The sequence below is a fragment of the Clarias gariepinus genome, chromosome 1 (assembly GCF_024256425.1).
Source record: "Clarias gariepinus isolate MV-2021 ecotype Netherlands chromosome 1, CGAR_prim_01v2, whole genome shotgun sequence".
NCBI lineage: Eukaryota > Metazoa > Chordata > Actinopteri > Siluriformes > Clariidae > Clarias > Clarias gariepinus.
The window spans coordinates 16,314,065-16,330,418 of NC_071100.1; the positions used below are offsets into that span (position 1 = coordinate 16,314,065).

At 36.4% G+C, this 16,354-nt stretch overlaps 2 pseudogenes; both read right to left on the reverse strand.

Annotated features, from left to right (window-relative positions):
- The window catches only part of LOC128520437 (titin-like), a 105,029-nt pseudogene extending 93,438 nt beyond the window's left edge, over positions 1-11,591 (reverse strand).
- Positions 11,592-13,112: 1,521 nt separating this feature from the next.
- LOC128520445 (uncharacterized) overlaps positions 13,113-16,354 on the reverse strand; it is a 126,653-nt pseudogene continuing 123,411 nt past the window's right edge.

The following is a 16,354-nucleotide window of genomic DNA, read 5'->3' on the forward strand; positions in this document are numbered from 1 at the left end:
CTACAAATGTTATAACCGTTAACTTATTTGTATGAAAACCACATTAAGTAGATACCTGGTCATTTTTAATGCAAATATTAATACATATAGACAGTGGCTAATGCTAACATTAAGTTCAAAGGTAAAAATTAACATAGGCAGTTTATTAACATCACCCAGTTAACAACACTAATGTTTTGGGGCTAACATTAACAGAATTCCAAAATTGTACTTTAAAGAATACTTCAAGTATTCTATCCTGTGCCAGAATACTTCATAGATTTTAACAGACAATTCCAAAATTGGCCAACTAATTAATTCAAGTAATTTAATCACTTCATACGTATATTGATGTGCTACCAATTTCCCTGCACTTTGCATACAGATGGTACTCAACCAGAATAACAGTTTTACCATCGTGTTGCTTGCGGCGACAGCATTAGGGGTCTGCATTTCTTTGCTCCACTGTAAAGTGGCACTATACCTATAAACTATAGACTTAGTTTATTCTCTCAAGGATTAATGAGCTGCAGCTCCTTTAGAGCTGCACGCAGTAGCAAACAAATTCATAATCACAGTACAAAAATTACAGTGCAAATTTAGAGTTTATATTAAATGTAGGCATTTCTTATTTGCATGGAATTTTAGCAAAGTAAATGTTACCACAGTGAGCCTTTAGACTTTTTCATGTGTAGCACTAGCGCAGCCAGAAAACAGATTTTGGCCTGGAAAAAGTGAGTGCTACATTTATTGTCAGATTAATGTGCAAAAACTATATAATAAAACTATATAAGCTACATAACCTTTATAAGTCTCTACTTTTATTTAAATGCACTCACAATGATGACAAAGCAGGGATTGAACTGCAGTCATACTGTGTGTTAGGAGGCTGGAAGTTCAGTATGACAGGAGATGTATTTAAGTTAATACGGAGTCCAGGTTTGTTATTGGAGGCTCAGGTAGACTGTGGGAAATTCCAGCCTTGAACTATTGAGTGACTGCAGTCACGAGTCACCCGAGAACAGCTGTCAGCATCTGCCTAGGCCAGGACTGTCTTTGTGAAAAAGTGAAACCATCCTCAGTCACCACATGCATCCCAGACAGACCAGAAGCAGGACACCAGGAAGAGTCAGACAGGTCCTGAGGGCAGAGGGGGTCTGCATCTCTGGCAGCTCAGGAGCAACATGTACTGTATAGCTTAACAGAGAGAGTTAAAGAGAGAGAGAAAGAAAGCAGAAGAGATGGAGAGACGGCAGTTAGGTATGGTCACAGTCACACAATGTATAATGTAAATGTATATTCAGTGCAGAATGCAAGCAAGGACTCCGGCAGGATTAATTATGACAACATAACTAAAAGGGAGAGCCAGAAGGAAACACAGACATGAGTGCTCCCTGACATGTAAAGTGACCAATCACTTTACTGTCAACAAACCTGAGTGATCAATGAGAGTGGGGAAGACAGCATAATACTCTACGTCCATGAGTCCCCCAGATCTGCTCCTTTACCCAAGGCAATTCTATATACAAAAATGCTTAATTAAATAAATCGGTTTTTAGCCTGGACTTAAACACTGAGCTCTGCCCCCTGCTGTAGTTTCCATAATACGCGGTACTGACAAGCAGCCTGCATCCTTTGATGAAAGTAGGCATGGTGGATCGTAAGACACTAGCAGTTCACTCAGTTATTGTGACGTGAAACCATTTACTGCTTTATACATTAAAAGTAGTATTTTAAAATCAATGCAAAATTTCACAGGAGGACAATGCAGTGCAGATAAGATAAGGGTGATGTGCTCATATTTTCTGGTTTTAGTGAGGACTCTCGCTGCCGTATTCTGGTTTAACTGAAGCTTGTTTATGCACCTAATTGAACAACCAGACAGTAAGGCGTTACAATAGTCCAACCTAGAGGTGATAAAAGCATGAACTAGTTTGCATCTGCATCGTTTAGTGACAATATATTTCTTATCTTGGCAATATTCCTGAGATAAAAGAATCCTATCCTGGTAATATTATCTACATGAGCTTCAAATGAAAGGCTGGAATCTATTATCACACCGAGGTCTTTTACTGTTGCACTTAATGGAAAACAAAGGCCATTTAAAGTTACAGTGGGATCAGAAAGCTTACTTCTAGCTGCTTGTGGTCCTATGACTAAAATTTCTGTATTATCAGGATCAAGCAGAAGGAAGTTAATTAACATCCAATCTCTTATGTCCTGCACACATTGTTGAACTTAAGTAAGCTGTTTTTTCTCATCTGGTTTTGCTGAGACGTATAACTGTGTGTCATCAGCATGACAATGAAAACTAATACCATGTTTACGAATTATGTTGCCCAGAGGAAGCATGTAGAGAGAAAAAAGCAGTGGGCCTGAACCCTACACCAAACTTCACTTAAGAACATCTAGAATAATCACTATTTAAATCTACAAACTGATAACGATCAGTCAAATAGGATCTGAGCCAGGAAAGGGCCGTTCCCTTAACCCCTCTGTTACCTTCAAATTCACTAACATCTTCCTTCCTTATCCTTGGGGTCAATTTCACCTCAGCAATTTAAACCTCCAGAAAATTATCAATATTAAAATTATTACCCAATTTTATGTGTCAAGTACTTTTATGTTTATTTGTAGATTACTTAAATAGCCCTTTAAATTAAACAATAAGCCCCACCCACCCCCGTTATACATCCTGAATACCTGTTACGCAACTATGGAGAAATATGCAGATCACTGACTTAAAAACTCACTGACTGACCTAAAATTAGAGATAGATATCTTTTTATTGTTTTACTGACTTTAAACTATTTCTAAATATTATTTTTTTGTTATCTATAACATTTAGAATGAAAAACTATTTTTGTTATCAAAAATAGAAACATGTAATATGTTCGGCGTCAATTTGACCCCAGGAAAAACAAAGACAATTAAAAAAAAATTTAAGAATTATATCATCAAATAAAATAATCATCATCATTGTCTGTACTGCTGTAAGCATTATGTGCAAAAGGTGCATGCATTCTTCTTCGATAGCTTCTCTCTATATGAGATTTCACCAACATGTAACCCAGTTGTTCCAACAAAATCCTCTTTAAACTCAGTTTTATGCTGTTCCAGTTCTGTTCATTTCACTCCCTATCACAAAGACCTTGCAGGTCCTTAAATCAATGTTGAAGAAAGTTACAAGGGGTCAACAGGCAGTGCATAGATGGACTGTGCACCATATTTTAATACTGTATTTGGACGGTTTGTTCGGCATGTGTGTCTGAAAGGACAACTGAAAGCCCTAGCAAAATGCAACCAGACAATCATCCATAGTCAGGTGGGGACCTGAATTGTGAAGAAAGGGTAATCGCTGAATCCTCTTGCCCATTACATCCCATATTGCTGTGAGTTTGTCACACTTTAGTCTGACCATAATAATTTAGCATTTTTGAAAGGTAGTGTGTTAGCTGGAGGTTGAAACACAACAAGAGGGTCAACACAGAGGGTTTTGTTCTTATCAAAGGATGTTGCCTCATAATCAGCATCCTACTCAAAAAGAAATGGTTCAGAAGCCTGCTGTTATAAACTTTTATTTTTTATAAGCTTTTATATGTTTGCTCCACCCCTATGTTGGGTGAACTATTAATATCTTCCATCCCAACAAAGTAGGGAATGTCAAAATTCTTGTGAGGATGATGTTATCCCTATTAAATTAGGAAAAGTCAATGAATATGAACTCATAAAAATGTCTTAACAATATGTTCTATTTAAGAAATACTACAGTGATTGTAATTTCCACATCTGAGAACTTTATACAACAAAAATGAAAAATCTGAACCAGAGCTATTGATATTTATTGTATAATAATGAGTAAAAAAAACAAGCATTGGATAAATGTTGTTTAGACAGACGATCAAGTGAACTGATTAATGAACTGTTATATAGCCTATCTCTGTTTGTATCTCTTTATTGTTATTTTAAAAAATACATTTAAAAATACATCAAACTTTAAATATAGGAATAACTGGTAAAACAGACTTTTAGAATAAAACATTACAATAACTCTAAAAAGACTCACAAAAAAATGTTGTGTTGTTTCTGTAAGCACATCATTGGGTGGTTTATGCTGGGTCGAAATTCTGGGTTATTTCGGGTACTTTAAACACATTGTTGTGTTGGTCATGTTGGGTCAAATGGGATGTAGTGAGTCATTTACAAATGAACACCTGGTTGGGTTATTTTGACCCAACAACTGGTTTATTCTTTATTCTTTGGTTTCTCCAAACGTCAGCCTGCAAAATGTTAGAAATATTACTGTTATTCTGTCACAGGTGTAGTTTTTAGAGATTTTAGCTTCAGGAAATCTCCCGTCGCTCTGCGCATAACACCGGCACAACGCAGCCTCGGAAAGAATTTCTAAACGTTTTCTAAACGTGGGCTATTGTTGTTTACTTTCAATATTTGTTAATTTAATTTAAATGAGGTTTGGGCTTGGGATTTTGATGGGCTTGGCATCGTGATCCTCCTCTTTAACTTCCCATGTAGTCTAATCAGTGCTCAGCCGCGCACATAAAGTAAAAAAAATGCGCCAGGGGAGAAACAGCAAGAAGACTAACTCTGACCATTTTAATAATTCTTTGATAAATTAGTGATTTCTTTGGTTTCGGCTGTAGTGATGAAGGTAATCCTGTGGATGCGCATAAAATTTGTTTTCCATTAGTTTAAAAGCAGACATTTCGCTTTCTGTAAGTACAGTATATATTTTTTTTACGTCTGTGAGGCGAGTATATACAGAGTTTCAGTTCAGTTTCTGACGGGCCAAGTTCACCGAAAACAATACAGAACACTGCACCCTGTTTACTATTTTTATTTAACAAAATCATAAAGTTTTTTCGTCATTATGACACTTAAAAATAGATGCAGGATTATTTTTTTATAGTCTAAATAAAAATGCTTTTCTAAACATGGGCTATTGTTGTTTATTTCCTCCTCTTTAATATTTATGCAGTATAATCAGAGCCTCTTATTCTTATTACTCTTATTACTCAGCTTTTATCACCTATACATTCAGAGAAACTGAACTGCACGTCTCCCCACTTTAAGACCTGGATCTGAGGGTTGAAGAACTGCAGTGATTCAGGCCTCTTTTTAAATTTGTGTAAATTTCATCTTCCGGATTCTAAAACTGACATTGTTACTGTTTTTAATCCTTGGAATGGAAGAAATGGATATTTTCCTTATCATAACAAATTGTATTGGTTGTAATCACTCTATACACAATCATTTTCTTTGGTATTTTTAAAAAATATTGAAAGTTTATATTTTATAAAAAAGGAAAAAAAAAAAAATATATATATATTCCATTTGTATTTTTCATCTCTAAAATAGCATAAAAATCACGGGTTGTGTATAGAGTGATTAAAAACAATACAAGGCATGTTATGATGAGGAAACTTTCCATCTCTTCCATTCCAGCGATTAAGAAACCTTAACACTGTCAATTTTAGAATCCGCAGCTCAGTGGTCCGAGCACAACCTCTCACGGGGGCGCTTTTCTCTGAATACGTTGTGTTCACGGGGGTGGGGCTAAGAAACACGCATCTCGGTTTATTCATTTTACCGCCTTTTATTTGGGGTAAAGTGACTGATGTGCCTAACTTTTTTCAGCAGAGCTTCTGTTTCACTGAATAATCCTTGACTTTTCATGAATATGTAAGACCTATGCAAGCTTTTCTATTGACACTTTTCAACAAACACACACACAAACACACACACACACACACACACACACACACACACACACACACACACACACACACATACACAAACAGCGCAGCAATGATCATTTACTTAGATCTGAATAGAGTCGTTTACATAAATCACTGATCAATAGCTCATGATACATACATTTAAACAATTTATTTATACTGTTTTACATTGAAATTTACAGGCTTGTTACTGTATGATTTACTCCGATAAAGAGCCGTATAAGAATGGCAGCTGAAACACCTAAAACAGATGCAGGATTATTTTTTTATAGTCTAAATAAAATGCTTTTATAAATGTGGGCTATTGTTATCTACTTCAAATATTTGTTAATTCAATTTAAATGAGGTTTGGGCTCGGGATTTTGATTCGGCATCGTGATCCTCCTTTAATTTCCTACGTAGTTTAATCAGCGCTCAACCGCACGCATAAAGTTTTCCAGAGCGCACCGGCAGAATTACTGTAGACTAATGATTATAAATGCGTCAGGAAAAACAGCAAGGAGACTGACTCTGACCATTTTAATAATTCATTGATAAATTAGTGATTTCTTTGGTTTCGGCTGTGATGAAGGTGATAATGTCATCTCGTCGTCTCCGCAGGAGTGGATGCGTCTACAATTCACTTTTCATACGAATTACATAATCTAAAAATTTGTTTTCCATTAGTTTATATAAAAGCAGACATTTTGCTTTCTATAAGTATACAGGTCCTTCTCAAAAAATTAGCATATTGTGATAAAGTTCATTATTTTCTGTAATGTACTGATAAACATTAAACTTTCATATATTTTAGATTCATTACACACAACTGAAGTAGTTCAAGCTTTTTATTGTTTTAATATTGATGATTTTGGCATACAGCTCATGAAAACCCAAAATTCCTATCTCAAAAAATTAGCATATTTCATCCGACCAATAAAAGAAAAGTGTTTTTAATACAAAAAAAAGTCAACCTTCAAATAATTATGTTCAGTTATGCACTCAATACTTGGTCGGGAATCCTTTTGCAGAAATGACTGCTTCAATGCGGCGTGGCATGGAGGCAATCAGCCTGTGGCACTGCTGAGGTGTTATGGAGGCCCAGGATGCTTCGATAGCGGCCTTAAGCTCATCCAGAGTGTTGGGTCTTGCGTCTCTCAACTTTCTCTTCACAATATCCCACAGATCCTCTATGGGGTTCAGGTCAGGAGAGTTGGCAGGCCAATTGAGCACAGTAATACCATGGTCAGTAAATAATTTACCAGTGGTTTTGGCACTGTGAGCAGGTGCCAGGTCGTGCTGAAAAATGAAATCTTTATCTCCATAAAGCTTTTTAGCAGATGGAAGCATGAAGTGCTCAAAAATCTCCTGATAGCTAGCTGCATTGACCCTGCCCTTGATAAAACACAGTGGACCAACACCAGCAGCTGACATGACACCCCAGACCATCACTGACTGTGGGTACTTGACACTGGACTTCAGGCATTTTGGCATTTCCCTCTCCCCAGTCTTCCTCCAGACTCTGGCACCTTGATTTCCGAATGACATGCAAAAGTTGCTTTCATCCGAAAAAAGTACTTTGGACCACTGAGCAACAGTCCAGTGCTGCTTCTCTGTAGCCCAGGTCAGTGCTGCTGTTTCTGGTTCAAAAGTGGCTTGACCTGGGGAATGCGGCACCTGTAGCCCATTTCCTGCACACGCCTGTACATGGTGGCTCTGGATGTTTCTACTCCAGACTCAGTCTACTGCTTCTGCAGGTCCCCCAAGGTCTGGAATTGGTCCTTCTCCACAATCTTCCTCAGGGTCCGGTCACCTCTTCTCGTTGTGCAGCGTTTTTTGCCACACTTTTTCCTTCCCACAGACTTCCCACTAAGGTGCCTTGATACAGCACTCTGGGAACAGCCTATTCGTTCAGAAATTTCTTTCTGTGTCTTACCCTCTGGCTTGAGGGTGTCAATGATGGCCTTCTGGACAGCAGTCAGGTCGCCAGTCTTACCCATGATTGCGGTTTTGAGTAATGAACCAGGCTGGGAGTTTTTAAAAGCCTCAGGAATTTTTTGCAGGTGTTTACAGTTAATTAGTTGATTCAGATGATTACAGTAGGTTAATAGCTCGTTTAGAGAACCTTTTCATGATATGCTAATTTTTTGAGATAGGAATTTTGGGTTTTCATGAGCTGTATGCCAAAATCATCAATATTAAAACAATAAAAGGCTTGAACTACTTCAGTTGTGTGTAATGAATCTAAAATATATGAAAGTCTAATTATTAGTACATTACAGAAAATAATTAACTTTATCACAATATGCTAATTTATTGAGAAGAACCTGTATATTTTTCACGTCTGTGAGGCGAATATACACGGAGTTTTGGTTCATTTTCTGACGCGCTGAAGTTCACCGAAAACAATACAGAATAGCGCACCCTGTTTACTTTAGTTATTTAACAAAATCATAAGGTTTTGTCATTATTGTAAGAGCACTTAAATAAAAGTTGAGTCTTATAAAGGCTATGTAGCTTATATAGGTTTACTATATAGTTTTTGCACATTAATCTGACAATGTTTTAATTTTATGGTCATTTAATTTCACTTATTTCAGTTAATAAACCTACTACAAATTTAAAGAACATATACAAAATATAAGATGACACAAAACCCTACAAGTGTAGTTTTTGCAATTACACATAATAAAATCTAAAGACTCACTGTGTTAACGTTTACGTTGCTTAAATTCAATTCTAAAAATATTTGATATTAATTTAAATTATAAATTTGTACTGTACTTTTAGTACTGTGATTATGAATTCTTTAATTACAATGTTTCACTTGATTTTATCCGCTACTACATGCTGCTCTAAAGGAGCTGCGGCTCATTAATCCTGGAGAGAATGAACTAAGGCCTGAGGTGTCAGTCTATAGTTATATAGCGCCACTCAGCGGTAAAAGCCAGCACACGCACAAACCCAAATGCTGTTGCCGAGCGCCGCGGATGTAGAATGTAGAATACCGCTTGTCTACCTACTGCATATAGGTCAATCATTTATTTGAGGACTTTAAACATTGAATGGGGTCAAAATGACCCCAAAGATAATAGGAGGGTTAATTCCTAGTACATTTTCCAATCTGTAAAGGAGAATACTATGATCAGTGGTGTGAAAAGCTGCACTGAGGTTAAGTAACACAAGTATAGTGACACAACCCTGATCAGACGCCAATAGGAGGTCATTTAATACTCTACCAAGTGCTGTCTCTGTGCTGTGATAAGGCCTACTGTAAAGACTGACTGATACAGTTCGTTTATGCTATTTCTATGTAGATATGCACATAACTACTGTGATACTATCTTTTCTAGAATTCGAATATTTATGATTTTGTTATTGAAAAAGTTCATAAAGTCCTCATAACTGTATGTTGTTGTTGTGGAGATTTCTGCAGTGATCTTATTTCTAGTTAATTTTGCTATGGTATTAAATAAAAATCTAGAATTATTTTCGTTCTTTTCTATAAGGAGAGATATATCGATCTAGCACCACTGAGAGCTTTTTTATAATTCAGGATGCTCTCCTTTCATGCTATTTGAAAAACTAACAATTTAGTTTCACGCCATTCACATTCTAAATTTTGAGCGGTCTGTTTTAAAAGGTCTGTGGTCATTATACCAGGGAACGAGTTTCTTATCTCTAAACATTTACCATTTAACTGGAGATACCTTATCTAAGGTCTAACAGAATTTTGAATTTTGACTAAATATTCGGTCACCTGATCGAGTTCTGTGGAGTCAAACACAGTTGATCAGTGTTTTATGTACATGACTTTGTTCAGATGTATGTAAATGCTTATTGCTGTGCTGTTGTCAGAAGTTGTCACTCTCTGTTATCTGTGTGTGTGTGTGTGTGTGTGTGTGTGTGTGTGTGTGTGTGTGTGTGTGGTGTCACCTGAGAGGTCAATAGGTCTTACATATTCATGAAAAGTCATGGATTATTCAATGAAACAGAGGTTCTGCTGAACAAAGTAATGCACATCAGTCACTTTACCCCAAATAAAAGATCTTTTTGAGTGTTATAATATAGTTGTAACATAACAGATATACAAACCGAACAAACGGTGCAAACTGAAAACTAAACCTAAACCAGGTGCAAGGATTAATAAACCGAAATGCATGTTCCTTCAGAGGTTTGCGTGCCCAGGATAGGTTGTGCATGGACCATTGAGCTTCTGCAGATTCCAAAATTATAATATAATCATACCTTACATTGCCTTTTCTATATTTTATCATCAGTAGGTTAAAATCACTCAAAGCCCATATCCTTACTTTTGCCCTTTTTTTCTCTCCTTCCAACACATCAACTTCAAGAAAAAAGGTTCACTTTCTGCCTAATACAGTATATCCCACAGAGATATACTGGGTGCCATTGTAATAAAATATTGTAACTGTAGTATATTCAGTGCCAAAGCAAAGTTTCAGACCCTTTTGGATTGTCCACATTTTATTATATTGTGGCGTGGGCGGGGTTTTGCACTAGTAACCATCATGCTTTGCGGGAGGGGTTGTTAGGTGTTCACCCTGTCGAGGAAAGGTGTTTGGGTTAGTGGCTTCGGCCAGGGTGTGTGTGTGTGAGTTAGACGTGTGTTTATAAACTGATTGAATGTGCTTTTGTTGTTATTACGTGCTGTTAGAAAATAAATTACTCCCAGCCATTTGCATTGGGTAGCAAGGAAGCTCACCTGTCTCTCCAAGTGCCTGCTTAGCGGTGAAAAACACTACAATATTTTAAACTCATCATAAAATGTATTAAAATCTTTTTTTCCCTCTCATCATTCTGCTCATAATATTCCACAACGACAAAGTAAAAACTGTTTTTTTTGGTCATTTTTAAAAAAAATAATTTACTTTCAGCGAGGACTAGGACTGCACCAGTTAAGGATTAAGTTAAGGATTAAGTTTAAGTCACTGAATTAAGATTTGCACTTTAAGTCTCAGCTCCACCAGGTTTACAATGTTGGGCTCTTAAGCAAGTGTGATGTCACTGTTCACGACACTGAGAGACGCAAAGCAGCCTACACATTCAAGATTCAAGAATTTTATTTGTCACATATATGGTTGTACAAGTACAACAGTAGTAAAATGCAATTGCATTAAACTTCAGACTGTGCAGATTTTTAAGAAGAAAAAAAAGAATAAGTACAAAATAAAAATAAGACTAAGAAGACTATGAAATAAATTGTATATAATATAAATATAAATTACACAGAATTATGATGTAAAATGTGATACCAGTGCAATGATATGTGATGAAAATGTGTTAAAGTGACTGTGCTGAATTTGTCAGTCATCGGTAAGGTTATGTGTTTAATGTCCTTATAGCCTGATGGAAAAAAGCTGCTGTTCTGTCTTTCAGTACGTGCCCTGAGTGATCGGAGTCTCTTATCAGATGGCAGCCACTGAAACAGATTGTGATTTGGGTAGTGAATGTCTTTTAGGATGCGCTGTCCCCTGGACCTGCACCGCCTGATGTAAATGTCCTGTAGATGTGTTTAGTCCTAGTGATGCGCTCGGCACACCTGATCACTCTCATTAAATCATTTTTGTCCTGGGAGCTGCTGTTCCCATACAGCAGTCCCATAAAAGATGGTAAAATTCCCAAAGACAACAGACTAGGTGTAGAAGTTTTTACGCAGACGTTAGGAGATCCTGAACTTCCTCAGCTGTCTGAAGTACAAGCGCTGCCTAGACTTCTTCACGGGTGAAGAGTGTCCAGGATAAGTCCTCAGAGATATGGACTCCCAGATACTTGTAGCTGGTCACCCTCTCCACTAAAGTCCTTGAGCAGCGTATACTGGGAGACCTGCTTTCCTTTCCTGAAGCCCACCACCATCTCCTTGCTCTTTGATACATTTCAGTCTAAGTTATTGATCTTACACCAATAAAATCGTGCTACTGTCTCCTCCAGATAAGCTGTCTCCACGTTGTTCTGGATCAGACCAACCACCACTGTATAATTCTAGAATTTCACAATTGAGTTGGAGCTGTGTCGAGCATAGCAGTTATGGGTGTAGAGAAAGAAGAGCAGGGGACTGAGAACACAACCTTGAGGTGATCCAATGTTTAATGTAATGCTTAATCCAGGAGCATAATGAGTGACCATGCCTCAGTTCACTGAACTTCATGATGATTTGGAAAAGGACTACAGTGTTAAAAGCTGAGCTGTAGTCGATAAAAAGAAGCTTTGCATAATTCCCTTTCCCAATGTCCAGATGCGAAAGTGTTCTGGCCCTGCCAATTGTAGTTAAAGTTGTTTATTGACCCATGCTGGTTATTTTTTTAAGTGACATGTGACAGGAAGTGAGTGTGTGTTTCAGGAAGTAATGTAGAGAAAGCAATGGGTAGAGCATGTTGTAACTTAGAAAAATCCTTTGCCATACTCAATGTTATCCCTTGAGAAGACATTGCCTGTAAGTGAATCTGTTTGTTATATTGACTATGTTCAGTTGTGTCATCATATTTGTATATCTCTATACTCACCATTGTAAATATCCATTTCACTATACATTGCTCTCTTGACCTATAAGGTAGTTATAGTATTGCATTTATATATAAGTTTATACATAAATGCAATTATTTTAATATCTGTAATAGATGATGCCCACAAAGCAGTTTTTCATTTATTTGAATGCCATTTTCCTTAGTCCTACTCCTAAAAGTAGGACTAAAATTGCATCACTGGCCACTTAGGAGATTTCCTACTCTGAGATGTTTAGTTAATATGGGACCTGAGCTGCTGTCACAAGGGTAAAACCTTAACAAAAGAAAAGATGGCTTTTTGTCTTCATGAAAACATGGGTTATTTAGGAAAAAAACAAAACTTTTTGGAGATTTTTTCATATTTTATTTATTAAAGTGTAGTACAGCAAGTAACTTCAGGCTTATTAAATTTATTAAACAACAAAATGCATCTACCTAGATATTTACTTTTATAAAACATTACAAAATAAGCCTTCCTCTATCAAAGATATAACTCTGCATCAAACCATCCTTTACATGTATCCCAGAGCAAATTATATGATTAAATAAATACTGACTATAGTTAAAAAAAAAAAAAATAAATAAAAAAAAAAAAATATATATATATATATATATATATAAATTAATCAAACAAAGTAAATGACAACACTAGCTAAAGCTATGACACAAAGTAAATCTAACAGAATAAATGCATACAAGTAATACAATACAAAAAAAACAGGAATGCAAAATAACAGAAACCATCTTACAGGCCCCTCAGGACTAAAACTGCACTTACTGAATGAACACATGCACAAATGTCTTGTATGTTACACTTGGGACTGTTGTTTTTTAAAAGCTAGTTTATTTAAAAAAAAAGAAGACTCTGAAAGACTCAGGAAGATGCTTCGGCCTCTATCACTGATTCTGGTCTTTTGTTCTCCGTAGGTTCAGCTGTGAAATAATACACTTTAGATCAACCTCTTATTAAACGTTAGGGTTTAATTTTATGGTTAATAAAGAACACTGAGTTCTTACTTCGAGCTGTGTAACATTTAATTCCCAGAATGATGGTCACCAGCACATACGGAGAGGCCGCTACCACACTGCTGAGGAGCTTCAGTACTGACTGTGGAGCTTTTTCATGTGAGAGAACTGGAGGGGGGGAAAAATATCTATTATAAACATACACACACACACACACACACACACACACATATAGAATGTGTGTGTATATATATATATATATATATATATATATATATATATAATATATACAATATATATATACACACACACACACAGTATATAAAGCAAGCGACCGAATATTTTGGCGATATAGTGTGTTTATATACAGTATATATATATACTATATATATAAACACTACATTGCCAAATTCACATGCATGTGAACTTGAGTAACATACAGTTCTTCATCCATAGGGTTTAATATGATGCTGGCCCACCCTTTGCAGCTAAAACAACTTCAACTCAAACTATTCCCACAAAGTTGGCAGCATGAAATTGTCCAAAATGTCTTGCTAAGGCATTAAAAGTTCCTTTCACTGGAAGTGAGAGGCCGAGTCTAACTCCTGAAAAACAGCCCCACACCAGTTCCAACATGACTGCGAACCAGTGCACAAAGCAAGGTCCATAAAGACATGGATGAGCGAGTTTGGTGTGGAAGAACTTGACTGGCCTGCACCTCAACCCGATAGAACATCTTTGGGATGAATTAGAGCAGAGACTGTGAGCCAGACCTTCTCATTCAACATCAGTGTCTGACCTTACAAATGTGCTTCTGGAGGAATGATCAAACATTCCCATAAACACACCCCTAAACCTTGTGGAAAGCCTTCTCAGAAGAATAGAAGCATTGTAGTGGGAGGACTGTGTCAGAAATGAAAATGATTCTCATGGCTCACAGGTCAGGGCAGTCTCTGTCTAACATACTGTGTTTATCAGACAAATGTAGAAAACCACATTATATGTGTAGTAAATATTTAAAGAAGTTTAAATATCACCCCCGTGTATTTGTTATTTTTACGCAATATTTTATAAATTGTGTCTCAAATTCTTAACCAGACTGTACATATTACTGTCTTTTTTAAAATCGTACTAAATCATGTAACTCAAAATAGACTTAAAATAGAAATGACATGCTAATGATGAAGACTGACACAGGACATAAGCACAGACTTTAACTTTATTAAACATACTAAAAATAAAACACAGGTAAACATGGACTAGGACAATCTGTATTAATAAAAATAAGATGACGTGGTTTCCTCACCTCTGACTGAAACCCAGCTTTTTGGTGACTCTCCTCTCTCTGGGTGTGTACAGTGGTAGAAACCTTCATCTGACTTTGAGACACTACTGATGGTCATCTCTCCTGTAGTCTGCTTCTGGAGAACTGAATCATTTTTATAGAAATCAACACCAGAGTCTGAGATTGTCGTGTTGCGATATAAACAGCGTAGAGTCAGAGGATTTCCCTCAGTTACAGGATGGACAGGACTCTCCAGGATCACATCACCATCTGTAGGAAAGAGAACATTGAAAGCATAGAGTGGCTCAAATACAAATATAATTGTAGCATAAAGACCTCGACTGATCTGTAGCATGTAAACGTTACAGTATGACCACACTGCCATATTTATGACCAAAAGAAGTTTTTGGAAGTATAGACAGATGAGCAGTAAAAATTTGACCCGTCACATCAAATGTGTTATTAATTCACATTTTGGGTGATTTTTGTTATAAATATTTTTGTTTGTTTGTTTTTTGGTTTAAAAAAAGCTCCATTTTATACCAAATTAATGCTGAGATATAGCAGTGTGAGTTTGGGTTTCTGTATATTAAAGGCATTAGATTTTGCCCAAGTGAAAGTTATGTCATGGATTAAATACATTTGTCTGTGACTAGTTTATTTTGCCATGTCTATGCAGACTGGATGATATGGATGACATAAACTTAAGCACTTTTTTAAGTCGCTCTGGAAAAGAGCATCTGTCACATGCCTAAATGTAAATGTAATGAAAAATTATGGAAATAATTATGACCGCTACAAGAAAGAAGTTATGTGACTTATACAGAACAATAGGTCTGAAACCAGTCGCCATGTTGCACTGTAGGGAATCAACCCTACGTAGATTTTCTAGCTTTTTTTTCCCTTGAGGCCACAGGATTTATGTTTGATTTCTATTTGTTTACACAGTATGTGTGAATGAATATTAAAATTTATATTAATGTCAGTTGTAGAACATATTTACATTTTGTACCTAATAGTGCTGCCCTCCCTGAGACCCAAATAACATTGTACATTTTAACATGGAACAAATTAAGAACAATTTATTTTTTAAATGTAGTATATAAATTAAAGCTTTGATCAAGAACTAACATATGTTTTGTTAAACAAGGCAGTGATGCAGAGAGATGTATCAGTTTGTTTCTTTACAATGTAGTAAAACCTTGGAATGCTGAGTAACTTAGTTTACGAGTGTTTTGCAAGACGAGCAAAAAAAATTAAATAAATTTTACCTTGATAGTTTTACACTACGAGTAGTACGCATGTGCTTTTTCTGTTGAGCATCACATGATCACAACTGAGCCAGTGATTCCTCTCACTCATGCGGTGTGGGATTGTGGGTTATCATCTCTCATGATCAGGCTAAGTGTGCGTGCGTCAGTATAAACTGTGAAAAAGCATTTCCAGGTCTTTTTATGTGATTTGTATTTACTGCCATAAGAAAAGTGTAAATATCCAGTAAATATCGAACACATTTAAAGCATCCCAAAGATAAAAAGTTGTGTTTAACAGACAAATTCAAGGTAAATCCACATCTCAGTTTGAATGTATCTCAAAATAAACCTGTATCAAGTCAAAGTAATCTCTATGTGTGTGTGTGTGTGTGTGTGTGTGTGTGTGTGTGTGTGTGTGTGTGTGCCTGCCTGCGTAAAGCATTATTTTGTGTCCAAGTGTAGTAACTGTACGTTAGTCACTGTAAAGACCTCTGTAAAGAAAATGTTAAATAGGCTGTAGCAGTGTGGGAGGTGATTCTGTTAAACAACAATGCAATGTCACAGTTTAGACAACAGCAGTTTCATTAGTGTGTGTGTGTGTGTGTGTGTGAG